Genomic DNA, 23604 nt, shown 5'->3' on the forward strand with positions numbered 1-23604 from the left:
CAAGACAACACTACAGCTTAGTGACATTTGGAGGCTCTTTAACCCAACCGACCATTCTTTTACCTTTTTCTCAACAGTACATGGCTCATGGTCTAGAATAGACTCCTTTCTCATAAGTGATCCCTTGGTGTCACGTGTTCTAAAAGCAGACATCCATAACATCTTGGTCTCCGACCATGCCCCAATTACACTTCATCTCACCAGATCTACGTCAGCTGGGAACTTTAAGCCTTGGAGATTCCCGACTTACTTATATAATTCGGAAGACTTTCGTCTTTTCCTAACAAATAGTTGGATGACTTTTACTGACGACAACATTGATTTTTGGGAGAAACCAACTATATTCTGGGGAGCATCTAAAGCTACTATGAGAGGAAGCATAATGGAGTATATCTCCAAACGGAAAAAAAAAGTCTCTGCGCAATACCAAGCTCTTCATGCTTCACTGACGGCTGCTTTGCGAACATACATAGATTCCCCTTCCCCAGATAATAGACAGATATTCACACAGGCAAGACAGATGTTGGATGACTTTCTGCTGTCCCAGGCACAGCGTGATTTGACGTTCTCTAAATCCAAATACTTTCGGTGGGGCAATAAAACCGGACGATTGTTAGCCACCATGTCCAAATTGAGCGCCCCAAAGAGATTGATCACTGCCATTAAAGACCCGAACTCATCTTCAATTGACACAACGACCTCACGGATCCTAGCACACTTCGAAACATACTTTTCTAATTTGTACGATGCACGTCCATTTGATCAGACATTACATGACAGTATTCTGTCTGAAGCAAACCTTCCCAAATTGTCTAGTTCACAAAATGAAGTACTCAAACAAGACATCACACTTGAAGAAATAACTAATGCTATTTCAAAGCTAAAATTAAATAAATCACCAGGCCCAGATGGGTTATCTAATGAATATTACAAAATACTTCAGGGACATATAGCACCTGCTTTGGGTGAACTGTTTAATGAAATTCTACACAATAGTACATTTTTTCCTCATTTCAACAACTCACACACAATCATGATTCCCAAACCACAGTGTGATCCCCAGCAAATTGATTCGTATAGGCCAATTACGCTACTTAACACAGACATTAAAATATTAACCAAAATTATGGCGGATAGACTCCAGCTGCTGCTTCCGCAAATTCTCACTGAACACCAGTTGGGATTTGTTCGCCATAAACATCTAGTCAAAGGAATTCGAACAGCGATAGCAGCGGTAGTAAAATCTCATGGAGAATCACACACCCAAAATATTCTCTTAAATCTGGATACGACCAAAGCGTTTGACACTGTTTTATGGCCACACTTGTTTGGAATCCTTCATGCACGGCAATTCGATCCAGTGTTCACTAATCTTATAAAATACATCTATACCACTCCCTCCACCTCTCTAGTAATAAACGGATACAGTAGTAACCCTATAATGATGTCTAGGGGTACCAGACAGGGCTGCCCCCTTTCCCCTATTTTATTTAACTTAGCTATAGATCCATTACTTAGACTTTTTCAAGGGGGAGATTACTTTAAGGGAATTCAGATTGGTCAAAAGGAAATAAAGTTGACCGCTTTTGCAGACGACATTTTGTTGTTTGTTGGGGACCCAGCAGAATCCCTAGATAGGATATTCTCTCTTTTGACTAAGTATGGAAGGGTATCCGGCTTCGAAGTCAATACGTCTAAATCGGTGGCGCTTCGTCTTGGAACTCCCCCCTCTCGCGTTTCTTTTAAATCCACTATCCCAATAATGTGGGCACACCAACACTTTACTTACCTTGGGGTTAAAATCTCACATAATCCTTTTCTCCTTTACAGTCTCAACTTTTCCACTGTTATTCGTTCTATAGCAACAGAGTTAGACGGATGGAAGGGGCTATGGTTGTCATACTTAGGTAGAGCGAACCTTATAAAAATGATTTCATTCCCAAAATTAATGTTTTTAATACAGGCACTCCCTTATGTTATCTCGAACAGAGACGTAAAATCGATTAACCGTAGTTTTAGACAATTTATTTGGAAGGGTAAACACCCGAGGATAGGACTAAACAAGCTACAACAAATGAAAAATAATGGGGGGATAAACTTTCCTGATGTCCAATTATACTCCTACGCAGCGCACACCAGATACATTAAAGATTGGCTAAATGGCCGAGATCTTTATGCGAACACATCACTAGAAAAGGAATTTTTGGAAGGAATTAACCTTACAAGTTTTCTTCACGTACATGACTGCGAAATTTCACCGGTAATACGTGATAACCCATTACTCTGGCACACTAGGAAAACATGGCATGTACTAAGACACAGATTTGGATTAAATGCATACAAATCTCTCTTTCTCACCTTTGTAGATAATCCTGAATTTCAGAATGGGCAGGCTTCCTACCCATTTTTTAGCTGGCAGGCCCTGGGTGTGGGGACCGTGAGGGATTTGGTCTGTGCATCGGCAAAGAGGCCTTCCACGTTCCAGGACGCTGGGGAACGCCACCCCTGGATGGCGGCCTACCCTATTGCATTCTTACAGGCCCAACACTATATTAGCTCTATTATACGTCCCTTCACAATGTTGGACTGGAATAACCCACTAGACACATTACTACAAAATCAAAGCTTGACACAAAAAGCCATTTCCTTAACGTACAATTGCATACGGCAAGTGTTTATACCAGACAAATCCTCTACGAACCTAGCTCCATGGCTTTCACGACTTCCAAACATATCATCAAATGATATACTTCGCTCTCACACCAGAGCATGTGCTCTATTGCCTTACTCTCCATATACAACTATGTTTCTAAACATACTGCATAGAGCTTACTTGTCCCCTAACAGAAGTTTCTTGATAGGCAATTCACTAAATTCCAACTGTTATAAATGTGGAGCTAACTCAGCGGATTTATTTCATTGTCTTTGGGAGTGCCCCGTAATTCGAGGTTTTTGGACGCAGGTCAGGAAATATTCGACTGATAGCTTGGTCAACTATATCCCTATGACACCTGAATGGGCCCTGTTTGGTATGCTTCCCCCTAATATCCGTACATCACATGGGGGCAAGAGGCTCTTGCTGGCTATAGGAGCAGCGGCCTGCAAAACCATTTTACAGACTTGGTTACAACCCTCTCAGCCACTGTTGGCACTTTTTAAAGCTAAACTACACTATCTATTTAGAATGCAGTGGGTGGAGGTGGTGCTGGATAGAGAAAACAAAGTTGAGAGGTTCTTTCTAACATGGGAGTCATATATAGCTACCCTGTCACTTCCGTTAAGGACCCAAATCCATAATAGCTTTAAGGATACAGTTTGGTATATGTCGCAGGTGGCCGCTAATGACCCTCCGATTCCTTTGTGATATTACACTTTAGTTAGTGTCAGATCTCGGATGGGGTATTTTATGCAAAACATGAAATGTTCGGGGCGATGGCAGGGGGGAGGGGTGGGGCTCTGGTGGCACGGCAGACATTCACATAGATTATGTTCGATTTGACTTTTATTCTCATCTAACGTGGATAGATGAATACAAATGTGCTTTACGACATTAATGTGAAATTGTTTTATTTAATGATAGCACGATAATTTGATATATGTGGTACTGTATGTTGATGGTCCTACTTTTTGAAAATGTTGAACCGATGTACCACAATGTTGTTGAACTGATCCGATGATGCTTCAATAAAAAGAAATTATTAAAAAAAAATAATAATAAATAAAACTGGTGGTGGTCACTAGTAACTATCAGCAAAACTCTGCACTCTGAGTACTCCTAATGCTCCCCAAAATTACTAAGTTAGTAGTAAATCAACTCAAGTGTCTCTATCTATTCTAACGGAGAGGACGCCAGCCACGACCTCTCCCTATCAATCTCAATGCACGTGTGAAAATGGCGGCGACGCGCAGCTCCTTATATAGAATCCGAGTCTCGCGATAGAATACGAGCCTCGCGAGAATCCGACAGCGGGATGATGACGTTCGGGCGCGCTCGGGTTAACCGAGCAAGGCGGGAAGATCCGAGTCTGCCTCAGACCCGTGTAAAAAGGCTGAAGTTCGGGGGGGTTCGGATTCCGAGGAACCGAACCCGCTCATCTCTATATGATACACCACTGCACTGCAGAGGAGACCGCAACCAAGATCTATGATGACAGACAGCATACTTCAGCAACCGAGACCAGCGAGCAGTTAAGTGCAGCAGTCACTGAATCCTGACATATAAACTATACCCAATCCCCCCAATACCCTAACTTACCTCTTGGTGTTGACATCTGATTCTTCTCTTATTCCACCAAAGGCAGCATTCAGGAAGGAGCCAGGCCCCTCCAAGGCTGTGAGGAGATGGAGGAACTATCATAGGAAGACAGGGGTCATGCAACTTGTTTCTACAATGCACAGCACCTGGGAGGGGATAATATGTTTGTACTGACTATGGAGCTGGCTGCAGTCAACCTGATACTGGATCCCACTCATGGATCGCGGTGGCTGTGACTCCCCGTGGTTGTAACTTCCCCGCTTGTGCTCCCCCCTCCATCACATAGGACATGTGCTATGTCAACCTCCTCCTGGCTTGGCCACTGATCTTAACCTCACTAGCATGCATATTAAGCATTTTGTGGCCAACTCACAGCTTATTCAATTTGCTTCATAGTATCCATCAGATCTGGATTAAGGCCTTTGGGGGCCCAGGGCAAACTAAATTGTGGGCCTCCCACTATGAATATTGATGGCAAATCCCTGTGTACATTGACACCCCCACCCCCGGAGTAATACTTATGCGGACTCACTCACATTACACACACACTCCCGGAGTGTTATCCGACTGAACCCGGCCACTCACAACACACACACACACACAGAGTATTACCTGACTGGACCTGGCAGCAATGGGAGAGCGTGGAGCCAGAAAAGCACACTGATACAGTGCTCACTCAGCCCTTTCAGTGTTGCAGCGGTGCAGTGTCTCTCGGGATTTGCCATCATTATCCTACGAGACTGACTTTAGTAAAAAGCTCCTCAGCAGCTGCTGTTAAAGAACAGCTGAGCCGCCAAAGAGGAGGGCAAACGGAGACACAGCTAAATGCTGTGCTCAAATTTTAATACTGCTAGTGGATGATTCTAGGGGACTGTGGACTGTGTGTGGAGGCCCCTAATGTGTGAGAGCTTCAGAACAACCGCCCCTGTTGCCCCTCCTATAATCCGGCCCTTGTATCAGTCCTACTACATTCCACAATACAAGGCAGGGGCAGCTTTTTATTTTATAGAAAAACTTAATTTCTAAAACAAAGTATTGTGAAATTTGTAGCAGCTTTCATTTTATTTTATATTAATGAAACATTCCATAATAAGATATTAGTTGCAACTACATAATATTCAATTGTTGACACATCTGATCATGGTTAACATTAATACCCCTTTTCCACTAGCTCAAAAAACACGGGTAAATGCACGGGGGCGCACATTTATTTACCCGTGTTTTTACTAGGGGAAAAGGGTCCCCCTGCAAAAAACAAGATCAAGTGATTCAGGAATCCTACCCGGGTAGCTTACCGGGTTGAACACGAGTTCAACCCGGTAAGCTGTGCATTGTAAACGGAAGCCGTGCGACATGGCTCCCGTTCACAGTGTATGGAAGGGCGGCGCTGGGAGATCATGTGATCTCCCAGAACCGCCCCTGCCGCGTTGCCAGCAGCGTCACCAACCCGGCAATATGCCGGGTTGGTGAGTGTAGTGGGAAAGGGGGCTGAGCACGGGCCGCAGTCGGGTAGCTCCCGTGTCAGGCTCCCGGCTGCGACCCGTGCTTCTAGGTGGAAAAGGGGTTTAAGTTATCTTTGTGTGCAGCTTTATATTATACTACATTCACATTTTTTGGGTTGGTTTCATGTTAGTATCAGGAGTAGCAATACCGGGATTCTATACTGTTGCAATTCTATTAATGGTCAAAGTATCTGCAATATAAATACTCTTATTCAACGATTCTTCTGATGCTTCACCACTGTCTTTTTATGGAGTAATAAACAATAACACTGACTATAACAGCATGGCACACTTACTGTACATGTAATTCTATTTACATTATATGTTCCTATTTAGCTTAGCATGCAGTATTGAGTGAAAAGTACTATTCTTGTGGGCTCATTTGTCAATGAGTGATAAAACTCATGAATGATAAAACTGTTGCGTATGATAAATGGTGCTACAGCCAATCAGCTCCCAACTGTCATGTGTTTGTGTTTCGTAATGAGTGATAACAAGAATAACACTGGTTGTTTATTTAATATCTACCCCCCTAACTTAGTTATACAGCAGCACTAAACCACACTTCTATTACATACATCACAAACAGATTAGATGAACCTGTTTATATTCAATGAATGGCCCTTCTATAAAAAAAAAAACAACAACTTTTCTTTGAACAGCTTTGTGTTAGTACCTAAATTACACCACGTAGATTACCTATAACCAAACACTTTTTGCAGACAGCACTGACTCATTTAAAACAATTGACTTGCCAAGTTGAAAGGGTTATATCAGTGGAAACAGAACATTAAAAGGAACTAACAACAACAACAACAACCTTAAGGGCCCCATACACTAGAATGATATGTCTAGAGCAGAGGTTCCCAAACTGTGTGCCGTGGCTCCCTGGGGTGCCTCGGGACACTTGCAGGGGTGCCCTGGGTTGGTGGTCCAGGACCAATTCAAATTATTCATGGTCAATATAATAGGCAAAACCAGTGCTGGTGGCTGCCAGTCATAAAATATGTGGCCAAACAGAAGCAAATCTTGTCCCTCACCACACAACTGACCCTAAGGATGACATATAAACGCGATCTACTTAATGTAATATTTCTTTCTAAATTTCTCAATAAGAAATTTTTGTCCTAAGGGTGCCGTGATTCAAAAAAGTTTGGAAACCACTGGTCTAGAGGCTGAAGTCGGGGCGATTTCCCTTGAACTCTCCCGGGAGCTTCCCGGGAGTGTTTACATAAGATTCCAAATGATTTTGTACAATTTGACTCTTTTGAGCATACTAAACATCGCAGGGCCGGTGCTAGGGTGTTCGGCGCCCTCCTGCAAACTATAAATTTGCGCCCTCCCACACTTTATAAAGGGACAGCGTGCGCTGGAAAAAGGGGTGTGGTCTCACAAGGAATGGGCGTGGCCACACAAAGTACCCCCATTTCAATTAACGCCACACAGTAGCACAATCGTATTCACATTATACAGCAAGCAGTAGTGCAGCTTATACACATAATGCCCATAGATAGTAGTAGCGCCCTGTATACGTAATGGCCATAGTAGCAGCGCCCCTTATACGTAATGCCCATAGTAGTAGCGCCACTTATACGTAACACCGATAGTAGTAGCGCCTTTATACGTAATGGCCATAGTAGCAGCGCTCCTTATACGTAATGCCCACAGTAGTAGCATCGCTTATACGTAATGCACATAGTAGTAGCATCACTTATACGTAATGCACATAGTAGCAGCGCCGCTTTTACGTAATGCCCATAGTAGTGCCGCTTTTACATAATACCCATAGTAGCAGTGCTGCTTTTACGTAATGTCCAAAGTAGTAGTGCCGCTTATATGTAATGCCCATAGCAGTAGCACCACTTATACGTAATGCGCATAGTAGCAGTGGCGCTTTTACATAATGCGCATAGTAGCAGTGGCGCTTTTACGTAATGCCCATAGTAGTAGTGCTGTTTATACGTAATGCCCATAGCAGTAGTGCCGCTTATATGTAATGCGCATAGTAGCAGTGGTGCTTTTACGTAATGCACATAGTAGCAGTGGCGCTTTTACGTAATGAGCATAGTAGCAGTGGCGCTTTTACGTAATGTGCATAGTAGCAGTGGCGCTTTTACGTAATGTGCATAGTAGTAGTGCCGCTTATATGTAATGCCCATAGTGACACTTATATGTAACTAGGTGCTTCATCGCGCCCTACGGGCGCTCTTCACACCGTCGCAAGGGGCTACGCCCCTTTAACCCTTGCATGCCTATATGGGGTTCAATATTTGTATTATATGGAGTATTACCTGCATTCTTTGTTAGTGGTTAAATATTGCACAATGAAAGGGCGTGCGATGGTGAAGGAGGCGCAGCCCCTTGCGACGGCGTGAACAGCACCTGCAGGGCACGATGTACAGAATGAGCGGGTGCGGGGGGGACTGCGGATGGGGGAAGGTGTCTGTAGATGCTGCAGGTGGAGGGGGGGCAGATGCGGGGGGGCCCGGATGGGGAAGGGTTGGGACGTGCTGCGGGTGGGGGAGAGACAGAAGAGTGGGGGCTGTAGATGGGGGAGGGGTCCGGAGGCACTGCAGGTGGGGGAGGGGCAGGGGTGCCACGGGGGAGGGGCAGGTGCAGGGATGTTGTGGATGGGTGAACGGTTCCGGAGGTGCTGTGGGATGGGAAGGGGCGGGGGTGCCGGGGGTGGGGTAGGGGGTTCCGGAGGCACCGCGGTGGGGGAGAGGCAGGTGAGGCGGACGGGGAAGGGGGTCCGGAGGCGCTGCAGGTGGTGGAGGGGCAGGTGCGGAGGTGCCGTGGGTGGGTGAGGGGGTGAGCGCAAATGGAGGAAGGTGTCTGCAGATGCTGTGGGTGGAGAGGGGCAGGTGTGGGGGGAGACATATATGGGGGGTGGATGGTGGAGGGGTCTGGAGGTGCTGTGGGTGGTGGGGGAGTGGGAGCCGCTGGTGGTGTAGGGGGTCTGGAGGCACAGCGTGTGGGGGAGGGGTGGAGTGTCGCATGTGGTGGAGGGGATGGTGCGGAGGTGTGGTGCATTAATGAGGGGTCTGGAGGCGCTGCGGGTACTGTACCTGCCAAAAAGGTAGTTGGAGGGTATGCAGTAAAAGGGCCAGGACAGGGGTGACGGGGCCAGGATAGGGGCGAAGGGGCCAGGGTAGGGGCGGCAGGATCAGGATTTGGTTGACAGGGTCAGGATTTGGTTGACAGGGCCAGGATAGGGGTGACAGGGCCAGGATAAGGGTGACAGGGACATGACAGAACACAGGGCACAGGAGAGATTGGTATTAGGGACAAAACAGTGGTGACAGACAGATGTGTCTTACCAGAGTCACTGCTGCTGGCTGCTGCTGTTCCACTCCAACCTGTTTGGATCTGCTGCTGGTGGAGACTTGGCATGGTTGACTCTCTCAGGCTGGAGTCCTGCTTCCTCTGCCCGTCCGCATCCATCCCCCCCACTCCTCAGTCACACACCGCGGACCTCGCGCGGCTGCCGGGCACTGTGGTAAGGGGAGACTGGGAGTGACTGGTTAGCCCCCAGGAGACGCTGCGGCTGGAGGGAGGAGGGGGTCATAGCATGCACGCGGCGCAGACCTCGCGGCTGCCGGGCACTGTGGTAAGGGGAGACTGGGAGTGACTGGTTAGCCCCCAGGAGACGCTGCGGCTGGAGGGAGGAGGGGGTCAGAGCCTGCAAGCAGCGCGGACTTCAGCAGCGCTGCCCGCCGGCTAAAGTGTGTGAAGGAGCTGGGCGCACCTCACTGCGGGCGGCAGCGCTGCAGCTAGTGGTGGGGTTGCCGGGGCTGGAGATAACAGAGGCAGTACGGAACCTGCACAGTGGCAGGTGCCCCACAAAACTGCAGCTAAGAAGCGTGGAGTGTGCCAGAAAGTGACGCTCCTCCACGTCAGAGAGACTCTGCTGAGTATGCTGATGTGGGGGGTCAAGCACACAGTGAGCCGGTGCCCATCTGTCTGTACGGCATACCCCCTCACACCCCCCCCATACCTCCCAACTGTCCCGATTTTCGCAGGACAGTCCCATTTTTCTGGGTCTGTCCCACTGTCCCACCCACGGGCTGCAGTGTCCCGCGGTGGGGGGGGGGGGCAGTTGGGAAGCTCCTGTACTCGCTGTTCTGCTTAGCATGCACACAGCGTCTATTTAGTGGAGACAGAGGGAGTGGGGGCATCAGGGGGTACGGATTAAGGGTGGGCCCAGGGGGTACGTACCCCGGACCTCACAGTTTTAGGGGGGCCCCCAGCTGGAGTAGCTCTGTCCCAGCTCTGAAGCTCCCCCGTCCTGCCAGCAACAGCAGCAGCATTGTGCTATAGTCAGGTCTGTGGTGTTGCAGGGAGGCAGCAGCCTCCCTGCTGTCTTCTGCCTGTGTGGGTGTGTAGGGGGGAGCGACCACCCCCTCTGGATTTACCCCTAGCTGAGGGGCCAAAATTCCATTAAAAAAAAAATCCCGTAATTTGCATAAGGGGGCGTGGCCACGAGGGCACAATTAGGCCACGCCCCCAAACCCACAGCAGGCACAGCAATGAGATAGGGTTCCTGTCTCAAGTGCCCTGGGTACCCCGGACTCATAATCCGCCGCTGGGGGCATGCCAGCAGCTCACAGAGCGCTGGGCATGCCCCCTCACTGACGAAAACAGGGGCGTGGCTCGCGATCGCGGGTCCACCCGCGAAGCCACGCCCCATTTCCCGTTGGCCATGCCCCCTTTTTGCTGTGCGTGTGCCCCTCCTGCCTGAAGAAAGCTGGGAGGTATGCACCCCTGCCTGTGCCATGCCCATACCATCTGCTCCTGCTCCAAGTCTCCTATAGATTTGCCCAGATCTGTGACTAATTTGACTAACTCCGCCCACTGTTTTGACTCCGCCCAGCGTTAGCAAATGAAGCACAAAGTCACAGATCTGGGCTATTATATAGGAGATGCCCATAGCGGTAGTGACGCTTATATGTAATGCCCATACTGGTAGTGACGCTTATATGTAACGCCCATAGTGGTAGTGATGTTTATATGTAATGCCCAAAGTGGTAGTGACGCTTATATGTAACGCCCATACTGGTAGTGACGCTTATATGTAACGCCCATAGTGGTAGTGACGCTTATATGTAACGCCCATAGTGGTAGTGATGCTTATATGTAATGCCCATAGTGGTAGTGACGCTTATATGTAACGCCCATAGTGGTAGTGACGCTTATATGTAACGCCCATAGTAGTAGTGACGCTTATATGTAATGCCCATTGAAATGTCACTTATACAAACAACCCTCCCCACACACACACATATATACACACACCCATATACACACACACCCCCATACACACACACACACACACACACACACACACACACACACACACACACACACATATACACACACACACACACACACACACACACACACACTCTCTCTTTCTCTTTCCCTTCACTTACCTAACAGTCTGGCTGGCCATAGCAGCAGCAGCAGCAGCAGCCTGGTCCCGTGTAGCTCTGCCCCCCATTCCCGTGTAGACACGCCCCCTTTTCAGACTGGACCAACCCCCGCTGTCACAGGTGAGGGGGAGAGGAGGCTCCGGCTGCTTTGCCTGTCATAGAGTGTGACAGGCAAAGCAGCCGGCAGCAGCAGCGGGGAGGGGGGGGGGGGGGGACAGGCCGGCGCAGCAGCGGGGATGCAGAGCAGAGTCAGCGCCTCTCCTGGCCTGGCGCCTACCTGCTCTGCATTCCTTTGCTGAGCGGGTAGCGCCGGGCCTGATACATCGCATATGATAAGTGCCTATATATTGGCCCGAATGACCAAATTGAGCTGAAATTGAGCAAAATCGTTCTAGTGTATGGGGCCCTTTACCCTGCCAGTGTGTACAGACCGTCAGGTCTTCATCCAGTTCTCCTGTAGACATAGAATGTTTCTACAGGAAATCAGAGTGATGTAGTATGTTTCATTTAAAGTTGTAGCACACTGTATGTTCAACGACTTGCCAAAGCATGTAGCATACAGGCAGTGCCAGGTATAGCTCAGAAATGGTGCACCACATTCATGGGGTTACATACGTTATCCTGGCAGGTGGGATGCCGGCTGTCAATATCCTGACATCCTGCCCACCAGAATGCCGGCAGCTGGGCTAACGCTAAGAGTCCCCTTGCAGGCAATGCCACGCTTGTCATGCCGTGCTCGCAATGCTGCACTCTCAAAAATGAGTAGAATAAGGTATTCGTGATGGATCTTGGCTTATTTTTTAGAGTACACAAGGACAGAATGAATACACGCAGCAGGATGACAGAACAAGCTAAGCTATGGAACCTTGTATGTAAACGAGGGTTGCTTCGAGGATAGAGTAGGTCTTAGGCTACGAACCTACAGACTACACTGAAATATATCTGGTCCACAAAATAGGTTGGGTGTGTATATATGTGAGATGAGGGGCATTTACATAATGTGTGGTTAATGGAGTGTCTCTAGGTCCATGGCAGGTGCCGATGTATGAGCTTCAAGTTCCACTGTGAGTTGTTATTATTCCAGAAGGATGCACAGATTCCTTTCTTCCTTAGTGGAGCTGACATCTGGAATTTCCGTTAATGGTCTCTGGAAGGGAAAGTACCTTACACCTTTGTATTTTATGCATTATATTAGGAAATGACTCATCTTCCAGCAATCCATAAGCACACTGCAGTCAAAGAGACATATTTCTTAATTATTGGGTCCTGAACCCAATATTGTAGGGCAACAAGAAATTAATTATTGGCCAAATATATATTTAAAAAAAAAACACTTGCAGGGACACGGGCTGTAGTTTTGTAGAAGGCAAGGGACCACTAATGCAATCCCTTCCGTCTCCTTTAGCGCTACTGTGCACACACTGTTTGAGGACCAATCATGTTTGAGTGGAGAGTGCCGGGTAGGGATCCTATGGATACCTCTCCTGGCAACTCTTGCAATCTGTAGCCCATAGGCTACAGTGGCTAAGAACATCTGGGGATGGCGTTAGCTATCAGGGCCATGCATTCCAGTGGTTGGTAAATTTGGCAAGAAAACTATGGGGGCTGCTTTTGGAAGTGAAAACTGGGTACAGCAGCAGATATCTCCAATTTCTGCTGAGGCCCCCACAAATTTTGTTTAGTAAATAAGCCCCAAAGACTAGTGATGAGCGGGTTCGGATCCTCGGAATCCGACCCGCCCGAACTTCACCTTTTTTTTACACGGGTCCGAGCGACTCGGATCCTCCCGCCTTGCTCGGTTAACCCGAGCGCGCCCGAACGTCATCATCCCGCTGTCGGATTCTCGCGAGACTCGGATTCTATATAAGGAGCCGCGCGTCGCCGCCATTTTCACACGTGCATTGAGATTGATAGGGAGAGGACGTGGCTGGCGTCCTCTCCGTTATAGTAGAACACAGAGTGACTTAGTTATAATTGTGGGGAGGATTGGGGACGGGGAGCAGCTGTTAGGGAGTACAGTGCAGGGTTTTGATTATACCACCAGTGAGTTTAATCCTTTGTTTCTCTGCCTGAAAAAAACGCTCCGACCACCATATCTGTGCTCACTCAGTGTGCTGCACTGCTGCATGATATATCTGTGCTGAGTGCACTGCTCTGCTCACACTGCCTAATTGTGGGGACTGGGGAGCAGTTATAGCAGGAGTACAGTGCACAGTTTTGCTGACAGTGACCACCAGTCCAGTATACGTTTGTCTGCCTGAAAAACACTCCAGTGTTTTTGTTTTTTTCTTCATACTAGTTTAGCAGTCTGCTGACAGTGTCCACCAGGTCCGTTATACAGTATATTATATATATAAGCAGCAGTACGGTAGGCCACGGCTGTACCTACCTCTGTGTCGTCACTCGTCGTCCATAAGTAATAGAATACTATACTATCCATCCATCTACATTGTATACCTGTGGTGTTATTTTTTTCTTCATACTAGTTTAGCAGTCTGCTGACAGTGTCCACCAGGTCCGTTATACAGTATATTATATATATATATATACAGCAGTACGGTAGGCCACGGCTGTACCTACCTCTGTGTCGTCAGTGCACTCGTCGTCCATAAGTAATATAATACTATACTATCCATCCATCTACATTGTATACCTGTGTTGTTGTTTTTTTCTTCATACTAGTTTAGCAGTCTGCTGACAGTGTCCACCAGGTCCGTTATACAGTATATTATATATATAAGCAGCAGTACAGTAGGCCACGGCTGTACCTACCTCTGTGTCGTCACTCGTCATCCATAAGTAATATAATACTATACTATCCATCCATCTACATTGTATACCTGTGGTGTTTTTTTTTTCTTCATCCTAGTTTAGCAGTCTGCTGACAGTGTCCACCAGGTCCGTTATACAGTATATTATATATATAAGCAGCAGTACGGTAGGCCACGGCTGTACCTACCTCTGTGTCATCAGTGCACTCATCGTCCATAAGTAATATAATACTATACTATCCATCCATCTACATTGTATACCTGTGGTGTTTTTTTTTTCTTCATACTAGTTTAGCAGTCTGCTGACAGTGTCCACCAGGTCCGTTATACAGTATATTATATATATAAGCAGCAGTACGGTAGGCCACGGCTGTACCTACCTCTGTGTCGTCACTCGTCGTCCATAAGTAATATAATACTATACTATCCATCCATCTACATTGTATACCTGTGGTGTTTTTTTTTTTTTCTTCATCCTAGTTTAGCAGTCTGCTGACAGTGTCCACCAGGTCCGTTATACAGTATATTATATATATAAGCAGCAGTACGGTAGGCCACGGCTGTACCTACCTCTGTGTCGTCACTCATCGTCCATAAGTAATATAATACTATACTATCCATCCATCTACATTGTATACCTGTGGTGTTTTTTTTCTCTTCATACTAGTTTAGCAGTCTGCTGACAGTGTCCACCAGGTCCGTTATACAGTATATGATATATATAAGCAGCAGTACGGTAGGCCACGGCTGTACCTACCTCTGTGTCGTCAGTGCACTCATCATCCATAAGTAATATAATACTATACTATCCATCCATCTACATTGTATACCTGTGTTGTTGTTTTTTTCTTCATACTAGTTTAGCAGTCTGCTGACAGTGTCCACCAGGTCTGTTATACAGTATATTATATATATAAGCAGCAGTACGGTAGGCCACGGCTGTACCTACCTCTGTGTCGTCACTCGTCGTCCATAAGTAATATAATACTATACTATCCACCCATCTACATTGTATACCTGTGGTGGCTTTTAGTTGTGCGCAAAATATGGAGAACAAAAATGTGGAGGTTAAAAAAATAGGGAAAGATCAAGATCCACTTCCACCTCGTGCTGAAGCTGCTGCCACTAGTCATGGCCGAGACGATGAAATGCCATCAACGTCGTCTGCCAAGGCCGATGCCCAATGTCATAGTACAGAGCATGTAAAATCCAAAACACAAAAGATCAGTAAAAAAAATGACCCAAAAATCAAAATTAAAAGGAGAAGCGTAAACTTGCCAATATGCCATTTACGACACGGAGTGGCAAGGAACGGCTGAGGCCCTGGCCTATGTTCATGGCTAGTGGTTCAGCTTCACATGAGGATGGAAGCACTCATCCTCTCGCAAGAAAAAAGAAAAGACTTGCGGCAAAAGCACAGCAAAGAACTGTGCGTTCTTCGAAATCACAAATCCCAAAGGAGAGTCCAATTGTGTCGGTTGCGATGCCTGACCTTCCCAACACTGGACGGGAAGAGCTTGCGCCTTCCACCATTTGCACGCCCCCTGCAAGTGTTGAAAGGAGCACCCGCAGTCCAGTTCCTGATGGTGAAATTGAAGATGTCAGTGTTGAAGTACACCAGGATGAGGATATGTGTGTTGCTGGCGCTGGGGAGGAAATTGACAAGGAGGATTCTGATGGTGAGGTGGTTTCTTTAAGTCAGGCACCCGGGGAGACACCTGTTGTCCGTGGGAGGAATATGGCCATTGACATGCCTGGTGAAAATACCAAAAAAATCAGCTCTTCAGTGTGGAAGTATTTCAACAGAAATGCGGACAACAGGTGTCAAGCCGTGTGTTGCCTTTGTCAAGCTGTAATAAGTAGGGGTAAGGACGTTAACCACCTCGGAACATCCTCCCTTATACGTCACCTGCAGCGCATTCATAATAAGTCAGTGACAAGTTCAAAAACTTTGGGCGACAGCGGAAGCAGTCCACTGACCAGTAAATCCCTTCCTCTTGTAACCAAGCTCGCGCAAACCACACCACCAACTCCCTCAGTGTCAATTTCCTCCTTACCCAGGAAAGCCAATAGTCCTGCAGGCCATGTCACTGGCAAGTCTGACGAGTCCTCTCCTGCCTGGGATTCCTCCGATGCATCCTTGAGTGTAATGCCTACTGCTGCTGGCGCTGCTGTTGTTGCTGCTGGGAGTCGATCGTCATCCCAGAGGGGAAGTCGGAAGACCCCTTGTACTACTTCCAGTAAGCAATTGACTGTCCAACAGTCCTTTGCGAGGAAGATGAAATATCACAGCAGTCATCCTGTTGCAAAGCGGATAACTGAGGCCTTGACAACTATGTTGGTGTTAGACGTGCGTCCGGTATCCGCCGTTAGTTCACAGGGAACTAGACAATTTCTTGAGGTAGTGTGCCCCCGTTACCAAATACCATCTAGGTTCCACTTCTCTAGGCAGGCGATACCGAGAATGTACACGGACGTCAGAAAAAGACTCACCAGTGTCCTAAAAAATGCAGTTGTACCCAATGTCCACTTAACCACGGACATGTGGACAAGTGGAGCAGGGCAGACTCAGGACTACATGACTGTGACAGCCCACTGGGTAGATGTATTGCCTCCCGCTGCAAGAACAGCAGCGGCGGCACCAGTAGCAGCATCTCGCAAACGCCAACTCGTTCCCAGGCAGGCTACGCTTTGTATCACCCCTTTCCAGAATAGGCACACAGCTGAAAACCTCTTACGGCAACTGAGGAAGATCATCGCAGAATGGCTTATCCCAATTGGACTCTCCTGGGGATTTGTGACATCGGACAACGCCAGCAATATTGTGAGTGCATTACATCTGGGCAAATTCCAGCACGTCCCATGTTTTGCACATACCTTGAATTTGGTGGTGCAGAATTATTTAAAAAACGACAGGGGCGTGCAAGAGATGCTGTCGGTGGCCAGAAGAATTGCGGGCCACTTTCGGAGTACAGGCACCGCGTACAGAAGACTGGAGCACCACCAAAAACACCTGAACCTGCCCTGCCATCATCTGAAGCAAGAGGTTGTAACGAGGTGGAATTCAACCCTCTATATGCTTCAGAGGATGGAGGAGCAGCAAAAGGCCATTCAAGCCTATACATCTGGCCACGATATAGGCAAAGGAGGTGGAATGCACCTGTCTCAAGCGCAGTGGAGAATGATTTCAACGTTGTGCAAGGTTCTGCAACCCTTTGAACTTGCCACACGTGAAGTCAGTTCAGACACTGCCAGCCTGAGTCAGGTCATTCCCCTCATCAGGCTTTTGCAGAAGAAGCTGGAGACATTGAAGGAGGAGCTAAAACAGAGCGATTCCGCTAGGCATGTGGGACTTGTGGATGGAGCCCTTCATTCGCTTAACCAGGATTCACGTGTGGTCAATATGTTGTAAATCAGAGCACTACATTTTGGCCACCGTGCTCGATCCTAGATTTAAAACCTACGTTGGATCTCTCTTTCCGGCAGACACAAGTCTGCAGAGGTTCAAAGACCTGCTGGTGAGAAAATTGTCAAGTCAAGCGGAATGTGACCCGTCAACATCTCCTCCTTCACATTCTCCCGCAACTGGGGGTGCGAGGAAAAGGCTACGAATTCCGAGCCCACCCGCTGGCGGTAATGCAGGGCAGTCTGGAGCGACTGCTGATGCTGACATCTGGTCCGGACTGAAGGACCTGCCAACGATTACTGACATGTCGTCTACTGTCACTGCATATGATTCTCTCACCATTGAAAGAATGGTGGAGGATTATATGAGTGACCGCATCCAAGTAGGCACGTCAGACAGTCCGTACGTATACTGGCAGGAAAAAGAGGCAATTTGGAGGCCCTTGCAGAAACTGGCTTTATTCTACCTAAGTTGCCCTCCCTCCAGTGTGTACTCCGAAAGAGTGTTTAGTGCCGCCGCTCACCTTGTCAGCAATCGGCGTACGAGGTTACTTCCAGAAAATGTGGAGAAGATGATGTTCATTAAAATGAATTATAATCAATTCCTCCATGGAGACATTCACCAGCAGCAATTGCCTCCAGAAAGTACACGGGGATCTGAGATGGTGGATTCCAGTGGGGACGAATTAATAATCTGTGAGGAGGGGGATGTACACAGTGAAAGGGGTGATGAATCGGATGATGATGATGAGGTGGACATATTGCCTCTGTAGAGCCAGTTTGTGCAAGGAGAGATTGCTTCTTTTTTGGTGGGGGCCCAAACCAACCAGTCATTTCAGTCACAGTCGTGTGGCAGACCCTGTCGCTGAAATGATGGGTTGGTTAAAGTGTGCATGTCCTGTTTATACAACATAAGGGTGGGTGGGAGGGCCCAAGGACAATTCCATCTTGCACCTCTTTTTTCTTTCATTTTTCTTTGCGTCATGTGCTGTTTGGGGAGTATTTTTTGGAAGGGCCATCCTGCCTGACACTGCAGTGCCACTCCTAGATGGGCCAGGTGTTTGTGTCGGCCACTAGGGTCGCTTAGCTTACTCACACAGCTACCTCATTGCGCCTCTTTTTTTCTTTGCGTCATGTGCTGTTTGGGGAGTATTTTTTGGAAGGGCCATCCTGCCTGACACTGCAGTGCCACTCCTAGATGGGCCAGGTGTTTGTGTCGGCCACTAAGGTCGCTTAGCTTACTCACACAGCTACCTCATTGCGCCTCTTTTTTTCTTTGCGTCATGTGCTGTTTGGGGAGTATTTTTTGGAAGGGCCATCCTGCCTGACACTGCAGTGCCACTCCTAGATGGGCCAGGTGTTTGTGTCGGCCACTTGTGTCGCTTACCTTAGCCATCCAGCGACCTAGGTGCAAATTTTAGGACTAAAAATAATATTGTCAGGTGTGAGGTGTTCAGAATAGACTGGAAATGAGTGTAAATTATGGTTATTGAGGTTAATAATACTATGGGATCAAAATGACCCCCAAATTCAATGATTTAAGCTGTTTTTTAGGGTTTTTTGAAAAAAACACCCGAATCCAAAACACACCCGAATCCGACAAAAAAAATTCGGTGAGGTTTTGCCAAAACGCGTTCGAACCCAAAACACGGCCGCGGAACCGAACCCAAAACCAAAACACAAAACCCGAAAAATTTCCGGTGCACATCACTACCAAAGACTGATCCCTGGGCTCATAGTTTCTTTCTGTCTCTTTCCATCTTGATTTCCAGGCTCAGTGTGAACAAGTTCACAGACTTGATAATTTGCTGTATAGTCCCTGTAAATTGAAAGTTTTTGTGAACAGTTTCCTTTCAGCATAATTTGCAATTCCCACCAGCAGCTAGGGTCTTATTTCATAGAACTGGTTTATTATATTATATTTATTTTCTATTACTTTTTGTGTTTGTTTTACATGAACTTAATGGGTACGGTTGATCCTTAGGGTCTCCGTTCACCAAATTTAGAGATAAACCAAAGCAAATATAAAATAAATACAATCAGTGACTGCCAGGAGGGGGGGGGGGGGGGGGGGGAAGGGGAACCACGCCAACTGCCACCGCAAATGCTGCCAAACATTGCCAGCTGGGACGCATTGGTTGTTTGCGTGGCTCCCCTTTTTGAATTTTCGACTGGAGCCGCAGCCGCTACTGAATACAATAATGCGCTGGAGCCGCAGCCGCTACTGAATACAATAATGACAGACTTGCCTCTAATAAAAGCTTGTGGTTTAGTAGTCAAAAGACACAAATTGTCTTGAGTCAATAGTAATATGATCACTTTTAAATGGCGGTAACTACCACTTACAGTACAAATCCTGTGGGCAGCAGTAACGTCATCACTCATGGAACTATGGGGGCCATTCTGGGCCCGATCGCAGTGTGCTTTTGTTTGCACAGCTGCAACCGGGTCACTACTGCGCATGCGCAGGGGCCGTAATACGCACGTGCATCGTTGCCCTGCGACGGCCATCGACGGGCAATGACGCTGACTACGAAGAAAGCAGCCGCAGCGGCGACCGCAAGAAGATTGACTGCAGGAAGGCGTTTGCGGGGAGTGGTAAGGAAAATGCAGGCGTGTCCAGGCGAACAGATGGCGGATGTCTGACGTCAAAGCCGTCCCCATCATTGCTGGATCCGTCGCACAGGGTAAGTATGTCCAGGGCTGGTCTTGTTTTGCAGGAAACTTTTTTAGCATAGCAGGGCTGCACAAGTGTTCGCAGCCCTGCTATGCTAAAATACACTCCCCCATAGGCGGAGATTAGTTTATCGCACCAGCAGCAAAAAGTTGCTTGATGCGATCAACTCGGAATGAGGGCCTATAGACCTTGCTGTGGGACTATTTATTATTTTTAGAAGCCTGCAATCCTTCTGCTACGCAATCTTGCAAGGATCACTTTTTTATTATATACTCACATTGGTTATCCTGCTTTCCACCATTTGAAGGTGATCACATTTCAATTGACTGAATCAAATTAGTGTCTATTGATTACTTTTGCCCTGCTTGTTCGCAATCATATTCTGACTGACCCCATAGGATGGTTTCCCAGGTGCCAGCTGTTGGGGTGAATACTGTACAAATACGGTTATCACACTGGTTATTTCTCTCCACATGTACAGCACCTAGAACATCAAATTGTAATCATTATTAGATATTTATTTACCCACACATCTTATGCCATGGGAATAAGTGATGGGGCTTCCAAGAACACCTCAGACTTTCCTTTTTGCTGAGGTGGATCAGAGAGAAAATTGAGAACCTCATTCTTACCAACACATAATTTACTGTGACCCACTGTAATTCTGGCCCAAACTGAAGCTCTTCCTACGCAGGTGAGGGCAAAGGGCAACGGTTGTAAATATGGCTATTCCATGAATAAGCTCCAATATAGGTGCCCCCTTTTTTGCCTCTAGGGATAAGTTATTATTTAAGGTTTTCATTTAAATATTTATCTTCTAAAAAGTGAATTCATCTGAAACACAGCAAGAAGATAAAGGGCCTGATTCTTAATCGCACACAAAATCTCACGAAGCAGCATCTATTTGCGGTTGCCCGTCTGCAACTTTATGCAAGTGCTGCTGAAAACTCCTGACCTGTACACATACGCTCGCCCGACTGTGCAAACTGAGAGACGCCCACATTTAGCGTCCATGCACGCTGTATTACCAACTGGAAGGTCTTTATAAGCGACCATCGGCTACACCTTTAAAACTTGCACCAACCCTATGGCAGATGCAGTGTCTCTGTGTGACAGCGGCCTCCTGTGCTTTCGGCTGTTCATCTGTGACTGTAGCCACCTGCAGTGACACGCCCCTGACCACTGTCATATCTATAATGGGTGCAAGGTGTGCGATGCACACAGGCCCCTGAGTCCATGGGGCCCACACACCGCACACCCTGCACCCACTTCTTGAATACTTACCTCTCCGGAGTCCCACGTCGGAGCAGGGATGCACAAATCAATTGGTAAATTGTGTGGTGGACATTTTTTTCGGCATCGGCATTTCACGTAGCAAAGTCACCAGTAAAATGCTTGCTGCACCATTTTCCTGGAGACCTGCTCATGCAGACTAGACTCTGGTACAGCACTAGGGTCTCCTAGTGATCCTAGTGCTCAGAATCTACTGAGCTGCCGGCAAGCTTGGACTGGCCCATAGGGGTACAGGGGAAACCACCGATGGGCCCCACTGCCTGGGGGCACACCTCCTGCTCTAAGGATCAGGTTCCAGACTGTGCACTTAAATTATACATTATACATATGTTACCTTATACTGGACTATAGTGTATTTTCTACAGTGCATTGCTGTTATTAATCTGGTACATTATCATGCAAGCAGCAGCTGAATTTACTGAATTTAATGAAAAGGCACAGATGTTGCACTCTCTAATGGTTACTCTAACCAATGTGGTGGCAGGCCACACCCCCTCTGCAGACTAGCCACACCCCTAAACATGGGCCCCTACCACTGCATTCCCCCGGTGGGCCCTACATGCCCCAGTCCAACACTGGCTGCCGGCTAGAGAGAGGTGGGGTCCCAGACGGAGACTGTACACGGAACCCCCTGAACAGCACCTTTGTGTGCACATTCTGCGTAACACATATACCATAGGAGTTTTCAGAATTTTTTCTGCATATGGAGTTGCAAATAATTGCTAAGCAAACATCGGATTGCATAAAGACTGATTGCAACTCAGAATCAGGCCCGAAGTGTAGGTAACAGCCATTGCCTTTAATAAAGAAATGTAACCATGGTGCTAATTCAGACTGGATTGCTGCAGCGGCAGCGATCATAGTCTAAATCCCTTTGTGGAATGCGCTCGTGCTGTGGGTGCACTGCGCGTGCACACCCTGGATGCCCAGTGAGATGCATCTCTGGGCTGCGATCGCCTCTTCCTGATTTATAGGCACAGGCGGTTGCGAGGCGGGAGTGGGCGTGCCTATGGCCTTAAAACGCCATTGGCGGGGCGCAGTCCAGACAACGCAGGCGCGCCCGGACCGTTGTGCGGGGCGGGCCGTGATGGCTGCATGATGTCACAGGCAGGGGGTAGCCTCCTACCAGCGCGCAGGAGCTGCGCAGGCAGGGAGATTTTCTTCGGGAGCAAAAGCATCGCCGCTGTGCAATGCTTTTGCACCCATGCGGGGAGGGGGGGGGGGGGGCAGAGCCAGACATGCAGGGCGGACTAGCCCTGTGCTGGGCGTCCCCTCGCATGTCAGAGAAAGTAATAATAGATGTGCTAAATTTAGCACATCTGCGATCAGATCTGAATTACCCCCCATAACTTTTACAGTTAAATATTACAGTACTTGTCATTGAATAATATTACCACCCTTGTTCAGTATGTTGCTGTACAGTATGCTATGATATGCTATGAACCAAGAACAATATGCTTTATTCTGTTTTTGCTAATATATTTTCTAGATTGTAAGCTTGCAAGCAGGGGATCAGTACGAAATCCCGCCGGTCGGGATCCCGACACCGGAATCCCGGCCGGCACAATCCCGACAGCGGGGCGAGCGCAACGCATCCCCTTGCGGGATCGCTGCACTCACCACGCTGCGGGCACGGTGCCTCGCTACGCTCGTCACACTAATTTACTCTCCCTCTATGGGTGTCGTGGACACCAACAGAGGGGATCAGTACTAAATGCCGCCGGCCGGAATCCCGGCGGTCGAAATACCGACGCCGGAATCCCGACCACACAATCCTGACAGGGGTGGCGAGCGGAAGGCAGCCCCTTGCGGGCATGGTGCCTCGCTACGCTCGGCACACTATTATATTCTCCATCTATGGGTGTCGTGGAGGGAGAATATGTCGGGATTGTGGCGGTCGGGATTCCGGCGTCGGTATTTCGACCGCCGGGATTCCGGCCGGCGGCATCTTGACCGCATCCCCAACAGAAGGAGAATATGTCAGGATTGTGCCGGTCGAGATTCCGGTGTCGGTATTGCGACCGCCGGGATTCCGTCCAGCAAGATCTTGACCGCATCCAGCGAGCAGGGCCTTCCTACCTCTATGTCTGTCTGTTTTCACCCAGTTTTGTTCTATTACTGTTCTAATTGTAAAGCGCAAAGGAATATGCTGCGCTATATAAGAAACTGTTAATAAATAAATAATAATAATAGATGATGTTTTGAATCAGTTTTACATAATAACAGCAATAGACTCACATACTGTCACTAACTGTCACTAAGTAATCCA

This window comes from Pseudophryne corroboree, chromosome 5 (genome assembly GCF_028390025.1).
Source record: "Pseudophryne corroboree isolate aPseCor3 chromosome 5, aPseCor3.hap2, whole genome shotgun sequence".
In the NCBI taxonomy this organism is placed as follows: domain Eukaryota; kingdom Metazoa; phylum Chordata; class Amphibia; order Anura; family Myobatrachidae; genus Pseudophryne; species Pseudophryne corroboree.